Source organism: Mytilus galloprovincialis, chromosome 5 (genome assembly GCF_965363235.1).
Source record: "Mytilus galloprovincialis chromosome 5, xbMytGall1.hap1.1, whole genome shotgun sequence".
Taxonomy (NCBI): Eukaryota; Metazoa; Mollusca; class Bivalvia; order Mytilida; family Mytilidae; genus Mytilus; species Mytilus galloprovincialis.
Window position 1 is genome coordinate 69,659,284 of NC_134842.1, and position 11,749 is coordinate 69,671,032.

General features: G+C 35.5%; 2 long non-coding RNA genes across 2 annotated transcripts in view; one reads left to right on the plus strand and one right to left on the minus strand.

The window, feature by feature from the left end:
• Window positions 1-3,703, minus strand: part of LOC143074695 (uncharacterized) — a 27,045-nt gene extending 23,342 nt beyond the window's left edge. Inside the window, exon 1 of the long non-coding RNA XR_012978012.1 lies at window positions 3,599-3,703. This is a non-coding gene — a long non-coding RNA (uncharacterized LOC143074695). The remainder of the gene's footprint in view (window positions 1-3,598) is intronic.
• A 40-nt stretch (window positions 3,704-3,743) lies between these two features.
• On the plus strand, window positions 3,744-11,749 carry LOC143074694 (uncharacterized). Its single transcript, XR_012978011.1, has 3 exons — window positions 3,744-4,031; window positions 10,688-10,759; window positions 11,358-11,749. It is a non-coding gene; the product is annotated as an uncharacterized LOC143074694 (long non-coding RNA).

Below are 11,749 nucleotides of genomic sequence, written 5' to 3' on the forward strand. Positions count from 1 at the left end.
GATGAGGCCACATAGAAAGAACACAAAGTCATCTTTTTTGCAGATCATTCGAAAAGAAGGAACAAGTTTGCCTGCATAATGTTAGAAAATCATTAGAGAAACAGATTCCACCACCAAATCTCGTGTAATACGATATTTATCCACTCTCGACAGTTAAATTTTAAATATTTCAAGCTCGGGCAAGCCTCGCGTTTTGAATTTGAAAATTTAACTGTCTCGAGTGGATAAATATCGCATTACACTCGATGCAGTGGTAGAATCTATATTTTCATATAATTTTCACACCCTTTGACGGGAACACTTCGTTCATAGACGCATGAAATAATTATTTTTCATAGATGATCAGGTGTAACATACAAATGCAAGCCATACATATTATATCTCGGCAGTTGCTAAATTGCTTTAAACAATATTGATTGAAGTAGAAAATTCACAGTAATTTCAAAGTTTCACAGAAAATTTAAAGGAACAAATATATAATATGATACAATTTGATTATACAGTAAATTTGGTCACTTTTATCTTCAATTACGAGTCATCAAATAAAGTATTACAATTGCTCGTGTTCTGTAATTGTTTCTTTTATTTCTTTGGACCAAATTAGTTTTCCCTCCAAAATAATGTGCACGCCCGGGCGTTTTGTGGTAAACGTATCTACGCACCAGATTATTTATTGCAATGTTTAACTTTGCCAAATGTTTACGAAAGGGCATAACTTTGGAAGATGCCATTGAAAGAATTTTATTTAAACAAAGTTCGTCCTGATATTTTCTCCACAATAAGTCAAAATTTTAAATCGGTAAAATACGAAAAGCGCCCTATACATCGGAGTGGCAAACACAAGCCAATTTTTGTGTTTATTATTCAAATATACTACCAAGGCCGTTGTGCTGTATATATACCTAACTATATTGAACAAAACAATGGTTTTATTGATTAGATCATTTATTATATTGATTGCGATGAATTATCGTGATTTTCCAGTGAAATAAAAATGTATAATTTCCAATGTGAAATTAACTCGGTTATTTCACTCCTCTGACGTCATACTACAAAGGTTGTCGATGACGTCTTATTAGAGCAACGGTGAATACGTAGTAAAAAATATAATTCCTGACATTTTCTACTTTAATTCAACTTAAAATCCCATTGTCAATGTTATAAAAAGAATTCAAATATCGAAAATATTCAACTCGTGATCGAACAACGCTGATAATTAACTGATACGCTATGCGTATACGTGAAATAATATGGTGTTCGGTCAGTCGTTAAACATTTTTCTCGTTTTAGTTATTCTATATTATTATTAATTCTCAGGATAATAAAAATGTTAAACGATTCTAAAACCGACATATTTTTTTTCTTGTGGGGGGGGGGGGGGGGGGTAGTCCAATTTCCAATTAGTGATACTTGAAGGGTGTTTAAAGAAGGGGTTTTAATGACCCAGCAGTGCAATCAAGTTTCACTATCTTAATTTATTGTTCTTTCAAACATGTGGTAGCTGAATTGCAATTTTAAATTGGAACATTTCTCTGGTACCCTTCAAATATTATTACATGGTTAGATTAGACCGTTGGTTTTCCCGTTTGAATGATTTTACACATGTCATATTTGGGGCCTTTTATGGTTTGCTCTTCGGTGTGGGCCAAGGCTCCGTGTTGAACACTGCACTTTGACCTATACATGTTTACTTTTACAAATTGTGCCTTCGATGAGAGAGTTCTCTCATTGGCACTCATACCACATGTACCACATATTCTTATATCTACTATGTGTATTTCCTCTATAATTTTGCAGTTGTCCTGAAATCCTATTTGGCATATAGTTTGGTACTGGGAGAGATGTGATGTGCAAAAGCTAATATTCACAATGAATGTTTCCCTAAGACTATTGGAGTTCTTTTCGAGTTTAAGTCTGAATTGTGCATCATATGAGCCCAGTTTGTTTAATATTGTTGCTGCCAATCTAATGTCTCAGTTACTTTCATATGTTAGGTTATCATTGTAACATAAGATAAAAAAGGAATTCCACCCCCCCCCACCAAAAAAAAACCAAACAGGTCAGTCTGGAGCTCCTATACAATAACGACCATAAATAAGTAGATTGGTTAGAATCAACAAATAAATTAACTGATAAGATCCAAACCGAAGGATATAGCAAAAAGAAAAAGCTATATTTACCTTCACAAGTAGAAAAGCAGTAGATACAAGATATCCGTCTTCCGTTCTGTATTTCTGACGTTTTGCAGAATAAAGTTAAGGATATTTGTTCATGTATACAATAGAAATTTAGTATAAGAATCCGCCTTAATCATGTTTATTGATATAATGAGCCTTCTCATATTTTTCTTCGATAATATGATATTCATAATTTATAAATTTTAACCATTTTTGTTGCTACTGGCATTGCAGTTCAACAGCTTGAGACGTAGCGTAGTCCCATGTGTATTAAATGTCTACAATTTGTATTAATAATACAATTTAACGTTTATGCAAATGATGCATTTTAAATGATTCCAACCTAGAACATGATGTAGAAATCAGATCATTTTTTGAATTAAAAGTATCAATTATTATATTAATAAAAATTTAGCAAAAAGCATAACGATTGATGAAATTGGTATAATTTCGAGTTTCAATTGAGAATAATATTCAGAAATTGTCAATTATCTTTATTCAATCAAAAATAATTTTGAATTTACAATCATTTCATCGGCCGGTAGCAAGTAATTTAAAGAAGAAAAACACTGATACGTGCGTTACTGGCCAAAACATTTTGAACGGTTAAGATATTTGCCAAAAATAATTCCCTGTTTCACTTGTCATTCAAAATTAGTTTACGTGGAACCGAAACACTGAGAATGAGTTTCGTTAAAGTAAGGGTTTTCATACTTATTTCAAACTTATTTTGAAAACACTTTTTACATTAACAAAGTCGAAAGGTTCCGTTTTGAAGGCCGTACTTTGACCTATGATGGTTTACTTTTTACTAATTGTGACTTGAATGAATAGTTGTCTCTTGGCACTCATACTACGTCTTCTTATATCTATTATATGATATATTTGTAAAATACAGACTAAAATACATGAAATTTTCATAAAGAGAGAAACGACGGCAAAGGGCATACTTTTTTTATACATCATATACCAATTAAGACTGATTTTTTGAATAACTCAGTGAATTTGTAATACATCAAATACATAATGGCAAAAAATAAACAATTTTCAAGATTGATAAACTCACAGGAAAACATTTTCCGAGGCTTGAGTAAGGGAACTCGGTTTTCTTTGTTGGGTGCATAAATGCGCAGTTCTAGTTAGAAACACAACAACAAAAATATAGGGGTTCATAGGTGGGCAAAGCGTTTGTTTCATCCAAAAAGACATGTTTTCAGTAAGATTTTGATTTACTATTTTCCTTCAGATAGACAAACTGACAAAATCAAACAAATTATAACAATAAAACATTTAACTTAAAAACAATATCTCTTCTTGAATATACATGATTAATTTGACGTCCCATGCCACCCCTTCCCCCTCAATAAATCCGTATCTGGTCATAATTAATTACCTGATTCAGATGTTACATCAATATTCACCTGACTATCGTGGATGGATACTCGGTCTTGACTACTCCCTTCCCTTTTTGAATTAATGTTAATATTAATTACAGTTTAACAAAACACAGAGTATCTATAACTGATTATTCATTGTTGGAATAAATAGTCTTATCTTTTGTCTGATAATGTCACTTAAGGTGAAACAGTACACGAATTTAAAATCACACAATATGACGTTGCCTTATTTTACTGTCTGTTTATGGTGCAGTCGAATTCTATTTACATCTTGCTCTATGGAAGATTCGAAACGAATTCTACTCAATGACCCGGATGTTGTAGCAGCACGCTTACACCAGTTGGAGGTCACGCAACAATTGATTCATGAGTGAAAACTTCCAATCGTTCCTTCAAACCATTACAAAAATGAATGCAACAATTACAGATTTGAAGCAAAGTCTGTCAGTAATGCAAGGTTTGTAAAATATTTGTGTATTTAAGAATTGAATGTTTTATGCCCCATTTATGGACATTGTGTTTTTTCGGTCTGTGCGTCTGCCTGTCTCGGTTCAGGTTGAAATTTTTTGGTCAAGGCAGACTTTGATGAAGTTGAAGTCTAATCAACTTGAAACTTAGTACACATTTTTCCTATGATAATTTGTATGATCTTTCTTATTTTAATGCCCAATTATTTTCTTACAAAAACTGTAAATTGTAAAGCTAGGTTCACACTGCCGATCACAACTCGATCAAGCCCGATCAAGACAAATTACGTGATCGGGAGACTGTTCTGATTCAATCGACAAGGATGTTTGGGATAGTCTACCTTACTCGCCATCGATCTGACTTTCTACCCAAGAGTTTTTGACATGTCAAAAACAATCGAGTAAGGACTGAAAAGAAGCCACTCGAGAAGAGATCGAGAATTCGTCGAGTAGCGGTCGAATTGATCGGGAAAGGATCGTGTAGAGATCGAGTTTGGTCAGAATACAAAAAAATTACCGATCAGTACTCGATCATTTCAACCTCTGCTCGACTTAAGTCCGATCATTTCCAGATTAACTCGACCAATGTCCGATCTCTTCCAGATCACTACGACTTCTATATTTATTTTATCCCAGACCAACTCGATCAATACCCGATCCCTTCGCGACCTAATTCGACCACTCTTCGGTCTCTACTCGCCCATACACGAGGACAGATGACTGCTACACGATTCTCTTAAAGTGTGTGCAGATCTGATTAACTCTCATTACTCTGTCTCCGCAAAAATATATTGGCAACATCATATTTAACTGTACAAAAGTTCCTCTATGTACAGTACGTGTCTTTACTTTTGCAAGTAGACGTAACATTTTAAAAGAGAGGCAAAAGACACCAGAGGAACAATCCAACTCAAAGGTCGAAAACAAAGCGACTCAGCCATAGCAAAAAAAGAAAACCAACAAGAAGACAAACAGCAGGCCAAATTACATAGAAAACTAAAAAACTTAGCAACGCATAACCCGACAAAAACCTGGGATGAAGTCAGGTGTTCCGTAAGGGAAGAATATCCTGCAATTTTAGCACCGGTGGATTTTTCAAACACGAAAGTAATTGAGCAATAACATTCTGATTATTTCATTATTAGACTGCTAACGACTTAGTTATCTTTCGAAGTTGGTTTAGAAGTGCATCGATCATTGACAAGATTATATTTACCCGTTTTATGGGATATTTTCTGTTTTGTCTGTCCATATTTTTCGTTTGTCTAGAAATGTTTGTACTAGTATAAAAAAAAAGATGTTGTACAATGGCCAACGAGACAGCTCTTCACAGAACACCAAATGACATAGAAATGATTAATTACAACTATAGGTCACATTACTGTTTTCATTCGAACTTTTTTACGTAATTTCACACAAAAAGGAAACGAAAGACAAATATTTTTTTTTTTATTTGGAGTGAATTTCGTTCTTACGCTACCTAGCGATACAAACAGGTCAGCGTGCACATGTTTTGATCATTTGTTTCTAACTTACTTTTGCAAAGTTTGCATAAACCTATTTCCCCGCGTAATAAGTTCAAATAACAACAAACATTGCATGCGTTTTAACAGTTCGAACAGGGTCAGCAAACTTCGATTAAACGATGCATTTGTTTCTACTATAGTAACGTTAAACAAACTATAACAAATGGCACTCAACGTTTACTAAACTTTGGTTAGAAAGAAATGCACTCTTGATCTCTTGATAGATATATGTAAAATTGTAAACAGTTTCAGAAAAGGTATCACTGCAGGGGATTGAAATTCTTTTTTGGGTAAAAATTCGGGGTAGTATGTGTCATCTTTGCCCTCTTTTTGCAATATGTTTATTAATACGCAAATACATGCAGGTTGTTGCTATACAGAAAAAAGTAAATAAGTATTTTTAACCATACAACTACTGGATATCAAATCTATGAAAAATACTGATTGCATACTTATGCACATATATATTACACAAACATTATGCTTTATTTGTAAGAAAGCAAGGAAAAGGGGATGGTAAAATTTATGTATATTGCTATTTAACATAAGTAATAATCCAGTGACAAATCTCATTTTGTGGTGTCATTTTCAAAAAAGAGCAATACAACTAACATTACATATCAGTGTCCACTATGAGGAAATTTTATAAGCATTGGGTTCCTCTTTGTTAAGTTAGTGCACGTCTCTCATACTGTCCACATGTGGTCGGCGTGTCGGCCACTGCCTCATCTAGATTTCTCGGCGTCCGTTGCTGTCTACACCTTCTTGTTCGTCTCCTTTTCACTCTCCAATTTCCGTTACAGCTATTAATCTGTCTCTCTGAGCTCTTACCATCTTGCCCACAAATCCAATTGCTTTATTTCTATATAGATATTTTAAATGTATGATTTTACTCGGACCTTCTACTGAATATAACCAAATATACGGAAAATTTGCCCATGGGACACTGATAATACCCCAGCTATCATATAACAATATAAAGGGTAATTACTCAAGAACGGCCACCAAAATTTGCTTTTGAACTGTGTTTTATGGTAATACAGCATTCTGTATACGGCGTTTCATAAAATTAAGTTGAGGCAAAATAAAATTAGAGAACGGAAACTAATATTGTTGGGACGTACGGAGGGACAAGGGTAACACGTAATGCTCACTCCGAAGTCCGTTGCTGTCTACACCTTCTTGTTCGTCTTCTTTTCACTCTCCAAGATCCGTTACAGATATTAATCTGTATCTCTGAGCTCTTACCATCTTGCCCACAAATCTAATTGCTTTATTTCTATATAGATATTTTAAATGTACGATTTTACTCGGACCTTCTACTGAATATAACCAAATATTCGGAAAATATGTCCATGGGACACTGATTATACCCCAGCTATCATATATAACAATATAAAGAGTAATTACTCAAGAACGGCTACCCAAATTCGCTTTTGAACTGTGTTTAACTTTTATGGTAATACAACATTCTGTATACGGCGTTTCATAAAATTTGGTTGAGGCAAAATAAAATTAGAGAACGGAAACTAATATTGTTGGGACGTACGCACATACGTACGGACGGAGAAGGGTAACACGTAATGCTCACTCCGAAGCGGCGGAGAATAAAAGTTTCGGACGTTTTTATACTAAAATTGTGCATACCCGATTATCCCTACGACCTGGTCAAGATCAGACTGAGATCGTGAAAAAGTTGATTAGGTCTAGCTAGTTGAGTAAAGATCGTGAATGGATCGGAATTATCGAATAAGTATTCATTTTGTTGTCGGGATGGAGTCCTGATGGGGTCGTGAATTGTCGAGTAAAGGTCGTGTACAGTCGGATGGTGGTCGGGTAGAAGTCGTAAACTGTACAGGCCCGATCAAGATTTTGGTTGAGCTTGGTCGTGAAAATTTGGACAATCGGGTTTAAGCTGGGGTCACACATTCACGAGTTTTACTGAACCATTCCCGAATAAAATTTATTAAAAGTCTGATCAAGATCCTATGAATCGTGGATGGAAATTCAAACTTTAATTAAAATTTGTAAAAAAAAATAATTAATCACGACAACAATCAGATATTGTTCAGGAAGCGTCGACATTCAACCGTTTCCAAGTGAATTTATCCCGATAATCCCGTTCTAAATTCGCTTCTAATCTGATTTGTATCTTTCGCCAGGTAAAATTCGAACGAGTCTGTCACGACTGCGTCCCGATTCTACCAAATGTAATCCGACAGAGATCAGATAGTGACAAGACAGTGAATCAACGCTGACGGAAGTTATCCGTTCGAAAACTGTCGGCATACTCGGGATGATCGGGTACTGTCGGAACGTTATCCTATCACGGCCCGCTCTATCGCATTGCAAACGGCTTTGTCTGGTCTCAGTCGTATTGTATTCTGTAATTGTCGGGACTCTGATGTGGGTATCATTGACGAATTTAGAATTAATAACGGGACTGTTTCGGAACGGTTTCGGCAAAACCGGTTCGCAATCGACAAGATCTGGATGCAATCTGGACTCAATCGGCAGAAAAACAGCAATGAAAAATTTCTCCAGATCATTCCCGTTCCACAGGACACCGTCCCGAATACACAGAACATTGTTAGGAATTCGATCCGATACAGCAGAATCTGTCACGACATACATGTAGGCACGATTGTAATCCAACTAGACTAGACTAGAGTGTCCCCGAATGTTACCGGACGCTCCTAATTCTCGGGGTGCTTTGCCGAACTATTCGGACCCTTCCCGACCAGTAGGAATCTGTTACGAACTAAAACGACTGCGTTCAGACAATAATAGGACATTCCAGATAATTGAGGATACTAATCCGACTTTTTCACTTTTCGTGTCGTATCGCTGTCTGATCTCAAACGGGAGCAATAATCGGCAATGTGTGAACCCTGCATTATCGAGTTGATCTGATCGGCAGTGTGAACCTAGCTAAAAGCTTATTTTCCTGGACAATAGTAGAAAAATAACGCGAATATAAATAGTCGGGGGATTTTAAAATTGGAACTTTTCTTACAAAATTAATAACTACATCGAGTAAATATGGAATCGTAAAAATAAATCAACTTTTCGTATGAATTTAACAACTAAAATAAGTAAATTTGGAAATCGTAAAACTAAATCGCCACAAAGAACGAAGCAAAGGTCGGACGATTCTATATGTTGCCTAAAATACATAAAACGGGCAATCCAGGTCGACCAATTGTGTCAGCAAATAGTCATCCAACTGAAAGGATATCAGAATTTGTAGACCATCATCTAAGACCTCATGTGAAAGAACTACCCTCATTTATTCAAGATACAACTGATTATCTAAATAAAATGGAAAGCCTCAATCCTTTACCAAGCAATACTATACTTGTATCCATGGACGTGTCTTCTTTATATACCAACATTCCACAAGACGAAGGAGTAGCAGCGTGTGAAGAGGCATGGAACACTCGTAGTGAAAAAAAATCCTCCTACTGAGTGCCTTGTTACACTTCTGAAACTAGTACTGGAGAATAACATCTTCTCTTTCAATGAAAAACACTATCTCCAGATAGACGGTACTAGTATGGGCACAAAGATGGCCCCGCCATATGCCAACATATTTATGGACCAACTTGAAAAACGCCTCTTGGCTAGTGCTCCATATCAGCCCTTATCATGGTTCCGATTCATTGACGATATTGATTTCAAATAGACAGATTCACAAGAACATCTTAATGAATTTTTAGAACACTGTAACTCTTTCCACCATTCAATAAAATTTACATATGAATCATATATGGAGAAAATAACCTTCCTCGATATTACGAGTTACATCAAGAACGGAACCATTATAACGGACCTTCATACCAAAAAAAAAAAAAAAACGGACAAACATCAATTCCTTTCTCCTAAAAGTTGCCATCCTAAACACTGCTCCCATGGTATCCCATTCAGCCAGGCATTGCGAATCAAGAGAATATGCTCTACTGAAAATACGAAAATCGCTAGACTTGGACAACTTCGTAAACATCTAGTTGTTCGAGGATACAATAACAACATCATTGATAGCGCTTTCGAAAGAGCAAACAGAACTAGTCGCCAAGAACTTCTTGAGTACAAAGATAAGAATAAAGCAGCTAACAGAACACCCCTTGTACTCACTTACCATCCTTATTTTAAACATGTGTCATCCATTGTTTAGAAGCATTGGAAAATTATAAAAAAAGTTTTTTCATCACCACCAGTCATGGCCTTCAGAAGACCTAAAAACATCCGTAACAAATTAGTGACATCTGTTTTAGCCAAGCAACCTACTCCATCGCCCGGTTGCTAAAACAATGTGGTCGAAGGAACTGTTTGTGTTGTAAACTGCTAATACAAGCAGTTCTTTCATCAGCTCTGTTACTAAACAAAATTATACCATCTACTCTAATTCCAACTGTAAAACGGAGAACTCAATTTATATATTAACATGTGACACTTGTGGCATTCAGTATGTGGGAGAAACAATGGACAAATTTAATATTCGGCTCAATAACCATAGTTCATCGTACAAAACCAACAAAAACAGTCCTCTCACAAGACATCTTCGTTCAACGAAACATCCTTTTGATAATGTCACTTTCCAAATTATAGAAGTCAACACCGAGTGGGATACCACGACGAGAAGGAGAAGAGAAAACTTTTGGATCCACCAACTCCACACTTTAGAACCTGATGGTCTTTAGAAAAAGACGAGACAAGATACAGGAAAGATAAAGAATAATTTAAAACAAAGCATCGTCCTTTTTATCCAATTTTTTGTACAATGGACGTTGCTTAATTCAACTACCAATTATGTATTTTCAAGGCAGCTAAATCCAAGTGCAACATATACATTGAGCTGCAAAATTTTCTTATTTTCAAGGCAGCTAAATTTAAGTGCAACTTAGATGTTGAGCTGCAAAGTTTTCTTATTTTCAAGGTAGCTAACTGCAACATATACATTGAGCTGCAAAAGTTTCTTATCATCTACATCCGACATATACAATGCACTTACACTTACACTTACAAACCACAGTTTATCATTATTTTCAATGCAACAAAACTAAACAAAAATCTTTGAATTTTGTTGTTTAATTTCATATTTTATTTGTAAATATTCATAGGGCATGGTTCAACCTACGTTAGATGGGGACGGACTAGCTGTGCCGGTTCCAATGGTGAACTTATCTATTCGGGTATGTATTTTTTTTAAGATAGTGAGCAAATGACGAACTGGTGAAAAATGGTGCGAGGTTAGAATAAGAATAAAAGATGTTATTTGACTGCCAATGCTTCAATTTTTCATTTAACATGTTCAAATACCAAATGCAGCTTCTTTCAACGTCCTCATCAGGAACATGATTTATATATCTATTATTATGCCGTAAGGGACGACATCAAAAGATAAATGTAGGATAAAAAAACTTAAATCAAATAGTTTGAGGGTGGGGGGTGGGGGGTCAACATTGCTGCAAGTTTTGTTAATCTAAAATCGATTTTACATATATCCCTATTGGTCAATCAATTTTTCCCAAATTAAGTTAAGAGGGGGGGGGGTGTGGGGGTCAGTGAAAAAACTATGTGAATTAAGTTTTTTATCCTTCATTGAACTTTTGATGTCGTCCCTAATGATAATCAAATTTTTATAATAAATGTTTTTACCATTATCATCCTTTTTAAGTAGTTTATAGCTGGAATGCATAATGAAAATGTATTTTATCAATGCATAACCATTATACATGTATTTTAATACATAGAAATTAACCAAATGAGCTAGTATGATCTCTGTCGTAGGTTACACTGCTGGTCAGTTCTACAACACTCCTCTTGGTGGACCAGCAAACACACTCTGCCTCCCAAACAACCCCAAGATACCAACCTCATCTTATACATACCATGCAATCGATCTTTATGGTACAGAATATATATTCCAGGTCGTGGGACATGTTATGCTGGCTGGAATATGGAATATACGGGTATGCTGGCGGCAGGAAGTCATATTCATAGTGCTTCAAACTTTATTTGTGTAGATAACAATCCTGAATATATTCTATCTGGAAAAACCGGAAATGATGGTCATCTGATGTATGTGGTAAATACTAAATGTGGACCGTTGCCATGCCCACCATACGAAGACAATCGTCAGGTATACTGTGTCGTTTGCTCAAAATAAAGTATATAAATTA